Source organism: Microcaecilia unicolor, chromosome 9 (genome assembly GCF_901765095.1).
Source record: "Microcaecilia unicolor chromosome 9, aMicUni1.1, whole genome shotgun sequence".
NCBI classification, from domain to species: Eukaryota; Metazoa; Chordata; class Amphibia; order Gymnophiona; family Siphonopidae; genus Microcaecilia; species Microcaecilia unicolor.
The window spans coordinates 113752475-113767732 of NC_044039.1; positions in this window are offsets into that span (position 1 = coordinate 113752475).

Consider the following 15258-nt stretch of genomic DNA (forward strand, 5'->3'; position numbering starts at 1 on the left):
CTTTTTAAGTCACTGAGAGCCATGGTAGATTTAAGCCAAGATATTCAATGCTCTGCCATGTCCAGGCACCGGCACTGAACATTCAGGGTTAGGTGCCAACCTGGAAGTTATCAGGTGCTGGCCAATATTCAGTACCAGCACCCGCATAGCTAAGGCCTGCCTTTTGTGCTGCCCTATCTGCTCACTTAGCTATGTGGGAACTGCCACTGCATAACTGCCGGCTCCTCCCTGACTTCACTCTGGACAGCTCCAGCACAGTGCCACTGCAATCAAAGCCAATATTCAGTGACACTTCTGTTTCATGCAGCTGAAGATTGGGGGCTGGCCCACTCAGTATGATTTAAGTCGGCAAGAGCATCTTCTGTCCTCTTAAACCACAATGAATATTGTCCCTGTAGTTCCCAGCACCAGATACTATCACTGTAAAAACTTCTATAAACCAAAAACTGGTTGTTTCATAGGCTCTATTATCCATAACTCTCATTACCCCAAAAAATCCATTATCCAAATGACCTTGGTTCTGTATAAACAGTACTGCAGAAGGAAAGAAAAATGGGCAGATTAAGGGGTCATTATCCACTTATCAACCCTTAAGAATATAGTCTGCATTCTGTTGGGATTTTACATTTTTATTTAGACTTACAGAATAAAGTAAACACATTTGAACTAAAAAACAAATAGTGTGCATGAAGGACCAGCCTTAATAAGAAAAGATTTGCCAGGAAACAAATATGAGTTATAATGTCCAAACATGTTAACTAGCTTTACTGTTGCCTTTCAAGACTGGTATATTTGTGTTAAGACAAGTTACAAATGGCTTCAAAACAGAAGCCACTAATGGAACCATTATAAGAGGAGGTTGCGCTTTTGCATTATTTCTGCAATGCAACATCATTTGGCTATTGTGATAAAGCAGCTAGAGTACAATGACTTTCTTTAATCACTAATTAAAATGCTGATTGCCTGTTGAGTGAGACGTGCAGTTATGGCCAAACACCAAGTCCTATTGTCTGACAAACAGCCTCGGCCGTCCTTAAAAACTGGAAGGGATAAAATCACTGCAAAATAACCAAACCCTATGCTGCAGGGAAAGAGGCTCTTCCATGCCATAAAATTCTCAAGCAACTTTTAATTTTACAGCTTTCAGGCAAGCTATTTAATGTGATACTGCAAAGAAAAAATGAGAAGAAGGATAGGAAAGAGCAGGTGCTGGAGATACCTTGTCATTAGGCATTGAACCGAGGTTCATACACTGCATAGGAAACAAAATACAGCACTTACTGGATTTTCTGGGGAAATGTTTAGAATACAATCTGCAATGAAACTCAATGACTTGAGTAAAAGTAAGAAACTGGATGGATCCCTATCAATCCAGATTCAGACCTGCCTATGGAACAGAGATGGCCCTCGTATCCCTGCTAGATTATCTCTAAACTGTGACAGGGAGATCTGCCTTGCTATTATTAATGCTGGATTTACTGTGGATCATAATATCATGCTTCCATGGGTGGCAAAAAAGAGTTTTGGCAGCAAAGGATCTGTATGGTTCAAATCCTAACAACCAGACAGGGCACAGTCCATTCTGTTCATTAACCCCTTGAGCACTGACCTACAGGGTATCACAGGGATCCATACTCTCATCTATTTTATTTAATATCTATCTCTAGCTAAGCCGTTTTGGTTGATGGCCACAAAATTCTGTATCTACAGCTACTCAGAGAATCATCTCCACCTACAGCGTTGAGTATATTGACTGCCTGTCTACCAGAAACTCAAGAATGGGCAGAAAAACAACATGAAAACAATTCTTTATTGAAGCACCAGAATAAGGTCCGACATGGGACTGTGTTTCGGCGAGAACAGCCGCCTGCCTCAGGGGTCACAACATCTGGAGACTACAGCATCGTGTGTGGTATCTGGTGCAACTTCTGAATTTTTCACAAGAGATGCAACAGAGCAATACTGCTACCCACTCTCTGCAGGCGCCGCTACAAAATAGCTGCTGACACTTCAAGCGGTGGCCTCTCAAGACTTCTGGAAGTCTCGCGAGGCCGCTGCTTGAAGTCTTGACAGCCATTTTGAAGCAGTGCCGGTAGCAAGTTGCATGCCACGGGACAGCGGGAGACTTACTTGTTCTTTTTTTTAGGACACTGAGGGACGTCCGATTCCAGCCTGCCTGTTTGTCCGCAAACCTGGACAAACGGGCAGGCTGGAAAAACCCACCCAAATGTCCCACAGTGTCCTCAAAAAGAAGACAAGTCAGGGTAAAACCGGACATATGGTAACCCTAGGGAAGGAGATCAATCTGAAGTGTTTGGCAGCTGGGTAGGAGATTGGAAGGAAGGGCTTATGTGAGGGGAAAATCAGTGCTGTGAGGGTATGGGGAAAATCAGAACCAGGGGGACTAGACTCTGACTCTTCCTGGATCTCATATTTTGTAAAATCCCCCGATGATGCTCTCTTTTTGAGAATGTTTATTACTAAAATGGCTGCTTCTGTTGGATGTGCCAGAATGTGAATGTGTCTATCCAGCATCCTTATACATATTTCACAAAAGGCTCTGCATTCAGTGAGCCTTTTGTGAAATATTCTGATCTGTGCACACCATGACCTGGATGTCTCAATTGCTACCTTGATCAAGGCAACCTCAGTCCTCAAGGATTAAAGCTCAGTTGCATTTTCAGGAGTTCCCAAATGAATATGCATGAGATCTGCTTGCATACAATGGAGGTAGTGCATGCAAATACATCTCATGCATATTCATTAGGGAAATGTAAAAACCCGACTGGGTTGCAGCCCTTGAGGACTGAGGTTGTCTACCCCTACCTAGATGACCTGTGCAAAATTGAGCTTTATATGTGCATGACTGGGAAAGAAGAGACTAGTTCACAGCCAATTTATTCTGGAAGCCAGGCAGGATTAACTCTTTGGTGGGCCCTAGGCAAAAAGCACATTGGGTCCCTCATCATATAATACATATTTTAAAACTCCCAAAAGCAGGGCCCCACATAGTTCTGACTGCAGAGGAGGAAGCAGGTGGCAGGAAGTATTGATCACCAGCTCCTCCTGACAGCTGTGCAGTGGGGGTGGGGAGAATAACCAGATCTCTTTTCTTCTGTCTGCGGCTAACTTGCCAGAGCAAAAATCTGCCTTGGAAACCATTGAATTTGCAGATCTTAGGGAGGAGGGGCTTCCTAAACATTTGGGCCCTAAATATGTGCATTTGCTTAAGTTTTAATCCTGCTCTATCTGGAAGGTATTATCCAGCTACAAAAAGTTTCCCTATGTTATAAAAAAACTTTTTGAGAACATGTGTGTCATGAGATGTTTAGTAATTTCACTTATCCATCTACTCAGGAAGACGTAAAACCTGCTCATCTGTTCCATTCAGCAACACACAAATGAGGGCGCATTCCCTGCCTTCTCCATTTAATCCATAACATTGTGCATGCGATTCAAAGAGAATCGCTCCAATTACCAGAAATAACCTATAGCTTACTGATGTTATTAATAACATTAAATTCTTTATGTGGAAGATACAAAACAAGCTGGAATTGTCATCTCAATGTTCTGTGCATAAATGATGCAGATTAGATCATGAAAAGCTTCCAGATGATTCTTTGTTGAACAGGGAAAAAGGAAACTTAAGCGGAAGGTCTGATCAACAGCAAAATACATCAGAAGATGATATTACAGGAATTAGAGACTTGGATCATTTTCAAATGTGTGTCATTCAAGATGATTAAAACAACCTATTTTTCATCACTGAGAGGTCTAGACAAGCTTTTTTGTACTGAAGCACGCACAGCAGGGTTCTATATAATGACAGGAGTGAAACAAAATTTACTTGTATTTACCGTAATAAGGGGAGGTGACCTACAGGAATTCTGTTCACCTAGAGAATGAAAAATGTGAGATCAAATGTATCCATTTCCATTGATATGGATGCATTATTTTATTTTCTGCATATATGAACCAAAAACTGAAAGTCACTATCTATATAATTCAATTATTATTATTTGTTACATTTGTATCCCACATTTTCCCACTTTTTGCAGGCTCAATGTGGCTTACATATAACCGTTAATGGCGTTAGCCGATTCCGGCCTGAACAAATACATGGTATGAATGAATACAAAGTGATATTGTGGTAGAATGAGGTGCATGAATGGTAGGTACAATTGGGGGGAACTTAGGGAGGGAAAGGGGGAAGAAGAGTCAGGTAATGTCCATTACGGTCTTTGGTTACATTGTGTTGCAAGTGTCCAGTATTTTTATGTTGGGTCGGTGGGGTATACTCTTCTGAAAAGGTCTGTCTTTAGTGCTTTCCGAAAATTTAGGTGGTCTAGCGTAGCTTTTACTGCTTTTGGTAATGCGTTCCATAGTTGTGCGCTTAGGTAGGAAAAGATGGATGCATAGGTGGATTTGTATTTGAGTCCTTTGCTGCTTGGAGGTTTAGATATGATCATGCAGATTCTGTGGTGTTTCTGGTTGGCAGGCCGATAATGTCTGTCATGTATCCTGGTGCCTCGCTGTAGATAATTTTATGGACAGTTGTGCAGATTTTGAAAGTGATACGTTCTTTGATTGGTAGCCAATGCAGTTTTTCTCGGAGTGGTTTGGCGTTCTCAAAACGTGTTTTTCCAAATACAAGCCTGGCTGCTGTGTTTTGGGCGGTCTGAAGTTTCTTTATGATTTGATCCTTGCATCCCGCATAGATTCCATTACAGTAATCTGCATGGCTTAGTACCACTGACTGTATCATGTTACGAAATATTTCCCTCGAGAAGAATGGTTTCACGCGTTTGAGTTTCCACATTGAGAAAAACATTTTCTTTATGGTGGAATTCACTTGGGTCTCTAGTGATAGGTTACTGTCGATTGTTACTCCGAGAATTTTCAGGCTGTCTGAGATAGGGAGGGTGTATCCTGGGGTGTTAATGTTTGTGGGTTTGTATGTATTGTATTGGGATGAGATGATGAGACAGCTTTAATACGTCTGTTTTGGCCTTCCTCCTGTGAAACTCAGACGCATGCACAAAATTTTTGCAGAGGTAAATATCTGTGGGACAATGTTTAATAACCACCAAATATCTTTCACACAACATAAAAAAGACTATTCCATCGAATCGGCCATTTACACAGCTTGGGGACGTTTGCAGAACAGAGGCCTCTGTGAACAAAACAAACATGATCATCATCTGTAAATATTAATTCCGGCAGCAGCAAGCCACGTGCAGTTCAAGTCGTTCCTTGAAACCAGAATAAATACTGTGCCCACAACTATTCAAGAATGCAAGCCTATGCTGTGTTTCAGTCTGTCCTGCAAGCTTCATCGAGACAGCTAGTTATGGCAATTCTTATGTTCTTCTGTTATGTTCCCATCCACGGACGAAGCAACAGACTTACACTGTCTCCGTATGATTGTGCTTGCCTAAGGCATTACGTTCCATCCACCACAGCACACCTCAGTAACTCGACACAGACCAGAATATTCTTGGAGTCATTCTGCACCCCCAGGGATTTGTTAAATTTCACATGGACTTAATTCTGCAGCTGGCCTGTTCAAACTGATAAACTTGCTGCTTTCTGCTTCCTCCTGCCCCTGCTTTTTTGTCACCCGCAAAAGAGAGAGTACAAAAACTTCTCACTATTTGCAGATTACTGCGGTGTCTGCCTTTTAATATTTAAAAAAAAACCCAAACAATAGCTTTGACCCAAATTAGCAGTATTCATCAGGTCGGAAAGGAACTGAATCAACAAAAACAAACTTTAAGCTATTTTTGCATTATACTGCTTGTTAAGCTCACCTTCTGCTATCAAAACACCTTCTGAGTGTAATATCCTGGCCACAGATTAAAACAGTCTTCTAAAAAGAATCAATTATAAACTCCAAATGAAGAACAAAGTACAGCGTTGCTCCCCCACACCCAAGAGCAGCACAAGATGCCAGGGCCCCTAAACCGAAGGTGGCTAAAGTACATCTGCCACAACAAGGGTGACAAAAGAAAGGGCAGCAGACGATGTCCGAACTATCACCTTTATTAAGCATCCAGGACTCGACATGAGTACTTCAGAGAGTTCAAGTGTTCTACGAGGTTGTTTTAGGAGAGGAACAGCAAGACATTGAACATTACCTGTATCACATTACGTTTAGCTTAACATCAACATACATCCAACTAAAGACTCCTGAGGAAGGCCCTTGCGGGTCAAAACACGACTCATGTCGAGTCCTGGATGCTTAATAAAGGTAATAGTTCAGACATCGTCTGCTGCCCTTTCTTTTGTCACCCTTGTTACAACTGATTTGTCTGTGTGCCTACAAGGGTTACTGATCTTCTGTTTTTCTGCCGTAAAGTAGATCTGCAACAATTCAATACCCTTATGAGGTATGGGAATATAGCAGCATTCTTCAATGCAAGGTCCAGGGGCCAATGGTGGCCCCCATCATCACTCTGGTATTTTTTTCACTACTATCTGCCTCTCTTCCCAAGCTTGTGACAGAAAGCGGGAAGTGGACAGGGGGAAGAGCTCCATGCTTAAAGGACAAGGGACTTCTCAACAGAAGAGAATGAATTTGGAAAAACCTCCAATGAAAAGTCTGAAAGAAGCCTGGAAGGGATGCATGTCACTGACACGTGTTAGTCAGCAGTGTCATACATGGAAAGATATTTGGTGGCTGTCCTTCAGCTCATCTCAATCCAAAGTTTCCTCCACTTAAAAAATTAGTGGTCCTTTTACTAAGGTGCACTAAAAAATGGCCTGTAGTAGTGTAGGCGCGGGTTTTGGGTGCATGCAGAATCATTTTTCAGCATACCTGTAAAAGAAGGTCTTTTTAAAATTTTTGCCAAAAATGGATGTGCAGCAAAATTAAAATTGCCACGCATCCATTTTGGGTCTGAGACCTTACCGCCAGCCATTGACCTAGCGGGAAAGTCTCATGCAGTAACCGGACGGTAATGACCTACGCGCACCAAATGCCACTTGGCGAACGTCCAATACGCGCGGCAGAAAATAAAAATGATTTTTTTTTTCACATGCGGCAAAAATGAAATTACTGCAAGAGCCACGCAGTAGTCGTGCGGTAACTCCATTTTGGCACACGTTCGGCGTGTATAGATGCTTACGCGGCTTTATACCCTAAGAGCCCCTAAGTATCAGCTTGAATTATGCAAAAAGTATTGGCATATGAAAGTAAATGTCCAGAATCCATCTCCATCATTAAACTTACATAGTAATAATTTTAAAATTGATAGGAGAAAATATTTTTTCACTTAACGCTTAGTTAAGCTCTGGAACTGATTGCCAGAGGATTTGTTAAAAGTAATGAGAGTAGTTGGGTAATTATGGCTTTATTAATATCAAAACAAAAAATGAGAGAAACAGTCTAACAATACATTTTTTAATTAACCTATTTCTATATAGCAATGTGGGGGACCAGCTATCACACTTGAATCTACACTATTATAATGCTACAAATATTAATAACCATAAAAAAATTGGGTGGAGAAATAACCTCAGTGCTCACCCTCTTCAAACAACTTTCTCAAAATCACATGAAAAAAAAAAAACTCCACCATGAATCAATAACTAAGTCCAAAAAATGATAGCTTAGAACCTATGAGTATAAACAGAACCCTCCATATTTAGTGTGGACTATATTAAATAAATCTTTTTATAATCATGATATAACTTAGCTTGAATTGCTGTAGTCCTCAACTGATTCACCAAAAACAAGGAGACTGCATAATCATCTCCCCAACAGAATCCCTGTTTCACTTATAGCTGAATCAGGGAAAAGAATCTTGTTCTGCTACTTCAGCAGTTTCCAAAATGGCTTCAGGGAAAAAAAGACACCAAGATTTAAAAGCTGACCTCCAGATCACCTGACCTTAAGTCATATGATTTTTCAACATGCCTCTTAAAAAGCACCTCTCATTCAATGCATATATTCCAACCAAGGGGCTCTACTGTATTGAAATAAAACACCCATTTCTGTTCCTGTTGTCGCAATATTTTGTGAATGTTGCCTCGTTGTCTAAACATAGGAATCTGTTCCAAAACAACACACTTTAAAGAGTGAAACTTGTAATTAACACATATGCAGTGGGAGATCAAAGGGGCCTCATCTTCCTAGCCTTCAAACAAGTCAAAACTCTGTAAACCTGGAAGATGTAATGGTTCAATTTGACAAATTGAAGAGTAGCAAATCACAAGGACCGGATGGCATACATTCCAGAGTATTGAAGAACTGAAAAATTAGCTTGCAGAACTATTGGATCCTCAGGAGCTTAACCGAGATTGGATAGCAATCCAGTGGTGGGAGGCGGGACTGGAGGTTTGGAGGCAGGGATAGTGCTGGGCAGACTTATACGGTCTGTGCCAGAGCCGGTGGTGGGAGGCGGGTATAGTGCTGGGCAGACTTATACGGTCTGTGCCAGAGCCGGTGGTGGGAGGCGGGGATAGTGCTGGGCAGACTTATACGGTCTGTGCCAGAGCCGGTGGTTGGGAGGCGGGGCTGGTGGTTGGGAGGCGGGGATAGTGCTGGGCAGACTTATACGGTCTGTGCCCTAAAAAGCATAGGTACAAATCAAAGTAGGGTATACACAAAAAGTAGCACACATGAGTTGTCTTGTTGGGCAGACTGGATGGACCGTGCAGGTCTTTTTCTGCTGTCATCTACTATGTTACTATGTGAATATTTTTCACTTACAGACTTTACAATAATTAAACTTTAAAAATTGACTAGGAAAAATTAATCTACAAATTTGCACCTGCTATTTGTGCACAGACCCCTGGATTCTATATATGGCGCCTAGAAAAATCTTTATGGAACTAAGTATATTCTATAAGATTTAGGTGCAGTGTATAGAAAGAATACACTTAGTCAATACTGTAGTGCCTAATTCTATGCGCACCCATTTATGCTAATAAAAACCTGGTGTAAATCTGTGCGCATAGATGTAGACTCACTGGCCTGTATTCTGTAATTATGCGTGAAAATTTTGAAACGTCCACGAAATGCCCATAAATATGTCCCTTTTAAGCTATGCACATTGATTTTCAACCGCACGCTTTGCAATTTAGGCACAGTTCTTTATAGAATACGCTTAGCAATTTCCACGCAAAATTTGTTCTAATTGCCAATTCGTGCTCATTATTACTTGCTTAGTGCTGTTAAAAATGCTGATTACCTTATTGCGCCAATTAAGTTACGCACATATCTAGGTGCCATATATAGAATCTGACCCAGAATGCCTATCCGCAGCTAAAGTAATGGGTGCATGGCTCTATGGAGACAATTCTGTAATGGGGAGGTGGGGGAGGAATTCAGTAAACAGTGCCCAATGTTAGGTGCCAGGAAAACACCCACTAATGCAGTATTCTGCAGAAGGTGCTCTTTACAGAACACTAGCTTAGCATGGATCTCGTGCTGAACTTTGGGCGCGAGCAGTTACGCCTGCTGAAACATGGTGTAAATGCTGGCACACAACTAATGCTTAAATGTCCCCCTATTCTACAACATTGCGCCTAAATTTCAGGAAAGCCCTGGACCCGCCCATGCCCCTCCCAAGGCCACACTCCTTTTGAATATAGAATAAGATGCAGAACAGATCTGCACGTAAATCCAAATGGGTGCTAATTAACACCAATTACTGATTGTTAATGGTCCATTAACTAATTAGTTTGAGTGCAGATCTGGAATCCATGCTCAAATCTGGGCAACTTTTATAGCAGTGTTTCCCAAGTCGGTCCTGGAGTACCCCCTTGCCAGTCAGGTTTTCAGGATATCCACAATGAAAGAGATTTGCATATAATGGAGACAGTGTATGCGAATCATTTTCATGCTTATTCATTGTTGATATGCTGAAAACCTGACTGGCAAGGTTACTCCAGGAGCAGACTTGGGAAACACTGCACTAGAATCCAGGGGAGGGTGGCTACAATTAAGTGCTCAGAGGGCACAGAAGTAGGAGTTTTAGTGTTATGGTCACCGCTCTGTGGAACAGTTATTGTTTGACAGAAAGGTGGTATATCATATAAAGCAAACCATAAACCTTCCTGATTATATCCATATAGAAATTCAAAAAAAGCTTGAAAGCATATCATTTCACCTTGGCGTTTCCATTAGATTAAAACAAATTTGAAGTTTCCTGCTCACCTGAGCACCGATTGCAGCATCCTCTCACCTTCCACCTTGCGACATTAGTATTCTCTTTTTTCACACCTCTTACCTTTCTTATTGGAACTTAAGACGATATTTTAAAACTATTTGTATCTTTCTCCTGTTTCCTATCCCTGCTAGTCATGATTTAATGATTTTATTGCACACTACTTTGATCAAGGGTCAGCAACCTCAGGCCTTGAGGGCCGCTACCCGGTCGGGTTTTCAGGATTTCCCCACTGAAAACGCACAAGATCTATTTGCATACAATGGAGGCAGTACATGTAAATTGATGTCACGCATATTTATTGGAGGGAAACCTGAAAACCCAACTGGGTTGCGGCCCTCGAGGACTGAGGTTGCTCACCCCTGGCTTAGATAGTAAATTTTATAGGAGGTACATCTAAATAAAGTAGCCCATAATCAAACCATAGCCATAGAGAATACTAGTGTAACTGGGTATGTATGTATTTATTTTATTTATTTATTTATTTATTTGTTGCATTTGTATCCCACATTTTTCCACCTATTTGCAGACTCAATGTGGCTTACAATAATATATCATAACAAGCGTCAATCAAGAGTAGATAAACAATTGGTTACATAAAGAGCAAGTGAAACATAATGGATATAATCAATTAAATAAATCAGAAGGCAAACAGATTATCAAGTAATTGGTGATGTGTTGGAATTCCTATTATTGATTATTATGGGAAGTTGTTATAGAGGAAATGGATATAATCAATTCAATAAATCAGAAGGCAGACAGATTATCAGGTAATTAGTGATGTGTTGGATTTCCAATTATTGATTATTACAGTAAGTCTTGTTATAAAGGAAAGTCTTTAAAGATTTTCGAAAGTTGATGAGGTCATGAATATTTTTCAGATCCAGTGGTAATGCATTCCACAATTGCATGCCAATGTAAGAAAAACCAGACGCTTAACATTAAGTGTTACTTATGTAAATTACAGCATTCCATAAGATATGCGCATAAGTTTGAGCCCCACCCAACCTCTGCCCGTGCACAACCCCACCTTACAAATACACGCTATGAGGCCCTTTTACTAAAATCTTGAGTTAATGTGGTATAACAAGGGATTTTCCCCACACATTAACTCCAAATTTAACATGGCACTTTTTAGGGCATTTTCAACTTCTTTTAATTCAAGTCATGTGCTAATGTCAATAGCGTGAGGTACCTGCTAGAAGTTAATGTGGAAGCACTTACCGCCTCTTATTTAGGAGGCACTAACGCACGGATTCTGTAAAGGTTACCCAAATTTGCATGCAATCCTGAGATCTGTGGATAAACTAATTGAACGATCAATTATTAGAGTTAATTGGCACTAATTTGGACTTATACGCTCATCTCTCTATATGCTACTCTATATCGCTGTGCATCCAAAGTGTCTTGCATGCAACCCAAAAGGGCGCATGGCCATGGGAGGGGCATGGGCAGGTTAAGAGCATTTCAAAAATTTAGGCACAAGGTTATAGAATTCCAGGGTTGCACACTCAATTTGCGTGCCAGGATGTACACCAGTTTAAGCAGGCCTAAGTCCTGGCACCCAAGGTTGGGCACATGAATCGGCACTAAGGGCCTTATTCTACATAGGTTATGCTCCTATTCAACTATGCGACTTAGACTTTACGTTCACCACGTTACAGAATATGCTTAGTGATTTGTGCGCATAAACCTTAATGCCAATTAGTGCTGATAATTGTTAACATCCAATTAACAGAGCTGATTATCTAGTTAAACAATTAAGTTACACGGTCCAGAGGGTGGCTACTAAAATGGTCAATGGCCTTCATCATAAAGCTTATGGGGACAGACTTAAAGACCTCAATGTGTATACTTTGGAAGAAAGTAAGAGAGGGGAAATTTGATAGAGACATTTAAATACCTACGTGGCATATGTGCACAGGAGGCAAGTCTCCTTCAATTGAAAGGAAGTTCTGGAACGAGGGGGCATAAGATGAAGGTGAAAGGCAATAAACTCAGAAGTAACCTGAGGAAATACTTCCTTTATGGAAAGGGTGATGAATTCATATAACGGCCTCCTGGTGGAAGTGGTGAAGATAAAAACGGTATCAGGATTCAAGAGAGCTTGGGACAAGTGCATAGGATCTCTAAGGGAGTGATAGGGGGAGTAGATGACATGCATGGGCAGACTGGATAGGCCATACAGTCTTTATCCACCTACATTTTTCTAAGTTTCTATGTTTTACTACTTACTTACTTACTTATTTATTTATTTATTTATTTATTAGAATTTATTTATCGCCTTTTTGAAGGAATTCACTCAAGGTGGTGTACAGCTTATATAAAGTCTATCATGATAACTGTCATCACAGTCATAATAACCCATTTATTGAATCTTAAATGTCACGATAAATGGTCAGTAGACAGTGCAAGGCATTTTTCACTTGGTACACGCTTTACTGTGTGATAAACTCCTTACCACATTTTAGTACATTTCCCTCTAGGCAGTCTTACCTTTTTTCTTGGTACTCTTTTCTTATTATGAGCACTATCCCATTTAAATCAATAACATTTGAAGGACATAACATTTACTGGCAGAAAATGCAATGACTTGAGGAAGTAACGACCTGAGGCAAAACTGAGGACCCATAATTTGCCTAGAATATTAACTAGAAATGAAGCCCACGAAAAGAAGAGATAAGTACAATTATGAAGTAAAACATATGTCTTCTTGTCACTTTTCAGTCTTGACAAGCAGTGGGTAAACCCTGTGGTTACGTTTATGAAATAGGATATTTCTAGAATATTAATGCTCTGAATACTAATCGAGCAGGTTTTTGTAAATTGTTCTCTTTAGCTTATAAGGCATGTAATCAAGCTTGTGTTTATGATTTCTACATTTTATCTCCTTATGAAACAGTTTTAGACAGGGCTGAATTGATTTTAAGTCTAGTCAGGAAGATTCTGCACTGCTAAAAATGAAACTGTAAAAGAAGAAGCTGCCTGTTCTAGCTACACTAAAAATGATGGCACCATAAAATAAATACATTTTTGTTCAAACATAAGAATTTTCAGTAGTAACTTCAGAAGCTCACCTAAAACCTAAGGCCAGGGAAATGGCATTACATGAGAATATTTACCAACTAGAAGTACTTGCATTTTCAGACATATTCCTTCAGGATCTTGCAATCAGCTGCAATTCTCATGTTGTATCATTTTCGCCTGGCATTGCTTTGTTGCACTACTTTCATTTTGCACACCTTCTTCTTACTGGGAGGTGAGATGGGGTTTGATCTGTGCAGAGGAAGGGGGTATGGGAAGGAAGAGGAGCGCTTTCAGGTGGGAGGGGGATGGGAGGTCACTCTTCAGGGGAAATGGGAAAATCTGACCCATATAGAAAATGTCTTTTTTGTATTTGTTCTTTTAATATGTTAATATGTGTTCTTACGGTAGTCACTTAGGTTCTAAGCGGGTTAGAAGTTTTTAAAATAAATAAGTACTCAGCAGTACAGGGTCCCAAATAGGGTCCGTTTTACAGTCTGTTGTGTTTACCCTTTTACAGTTTCACTGGTAGATCTCAAAAATCATTGGTGAGTATACTCAAAATCAGAAGCTTATTCCTCAGGAGTACAGGAATATATTTTGCTGTTTATGTTTCTCCTGTCACTTGCATATATAACTAGATTCCTTCTTGCTCAGGTCTACTTCACTCTCCAAAAATCCTCTATTCATTGATTTTTTTTTGGTACCTTTAGAGAGCGGTAAGGACTTGACTGTGGCCCTTGCAGATGGAGTATATGCTCATACAATCACGACTGTTACCTCTCATAGTCACATACTGCTGCTAAACAAGCATGCTCACAGTACCTGAGAAACTATGGGCCCGATATTCAAAGCAATTTAAGTGGGCAGGAGAGGATCCGGCCCACTTAAACTATGCTCAGTGGGCCAGCCACTGATGTTCAGTGGCACTAACCGGCCATTTTGAAAGTGGGCAGGAGTGGGGCATTTTATAGGCAGAGTTAAGGAGCTAGCAGCTATGCAGGTGCTAGCAATATGTTGTGCCAGTGTCCACATAGCTAATTGGTCATGTAAGACTACATAAATAGCTGTCCTAACTAAGCCCAGTTAGCTATGCATGTGCCGGAAGTGAATACTAACCAGCACCCGCATAACTTTAGGGTACTGGCCTGCAGACTGAAGATGCCTTCCCAGCCTCCCTTGCCTACCCAACAACACTGTGATCCCTCCACCCCCCCCCCCCAAGTCACAGCAGGCCACCCAGGCCTACTTCATTAGGCCTTGTAGTCTAGTCTAGTGGCTGTTTAGGCATACATGAACGCCATTTGTTCATCCCCCTTGTGGCTCCAAACAGAAAAGGCCACCATGACCTCTAGTGGTGGCCTTGTAGTGCTACCTCTAGGGGTCAGACTCTAGCAGTAGTACCACAAGACTATTGTTAGAGGTTGACATGACCATTTTCTAGCAGGAGTCATGAGGGTCAGAAATGATGACCACTTGACCACGAGGTCTCTTCAGCAAGGCCTGGGAAGGTCTGCTGCATCTTGGGGGGAGAGTGGGAGGGGAATCAGAGTGATGTTGGGATGGCAGAAGGGAGGACACATGGATCCTCTTATGCAGATCCAGGCTGATATTTAGCCAGGGGCATGGCCACACAGGTTTCTTATGTGGGTCCGAGAGGAATATCAGCTGTGACCCATACAACTCCCTATGGCCAGCAAATGTCCAGTGAGAAACAGATATTCAATGCTGGTGCTCAAGAATGGCCCAGCATTGAATATTGGAGGCTAATTTAACTGATAATGGTCAGCGTTTAAAAAACACTAACTGCGATCAGCTGATCAGTATGATTATGACTCATGAAAACTTTGCGCTAGGTTTATTATTTTTTTATGCAATTTAAGAAAATTTTAAAATCAAATTTCAAGTTTTAAAAATCCAATTTACATAAAAAAAAACTAAAAATGTTTTAAAATATTTCTCCTTATTGCCTTTACATCAAAAAACAAAATTTACAGTCAGTCAAAATTGAGGTTTACATCTCATCTTATGTCATCCAAGCTTACATTAAGGACCCCGTTTA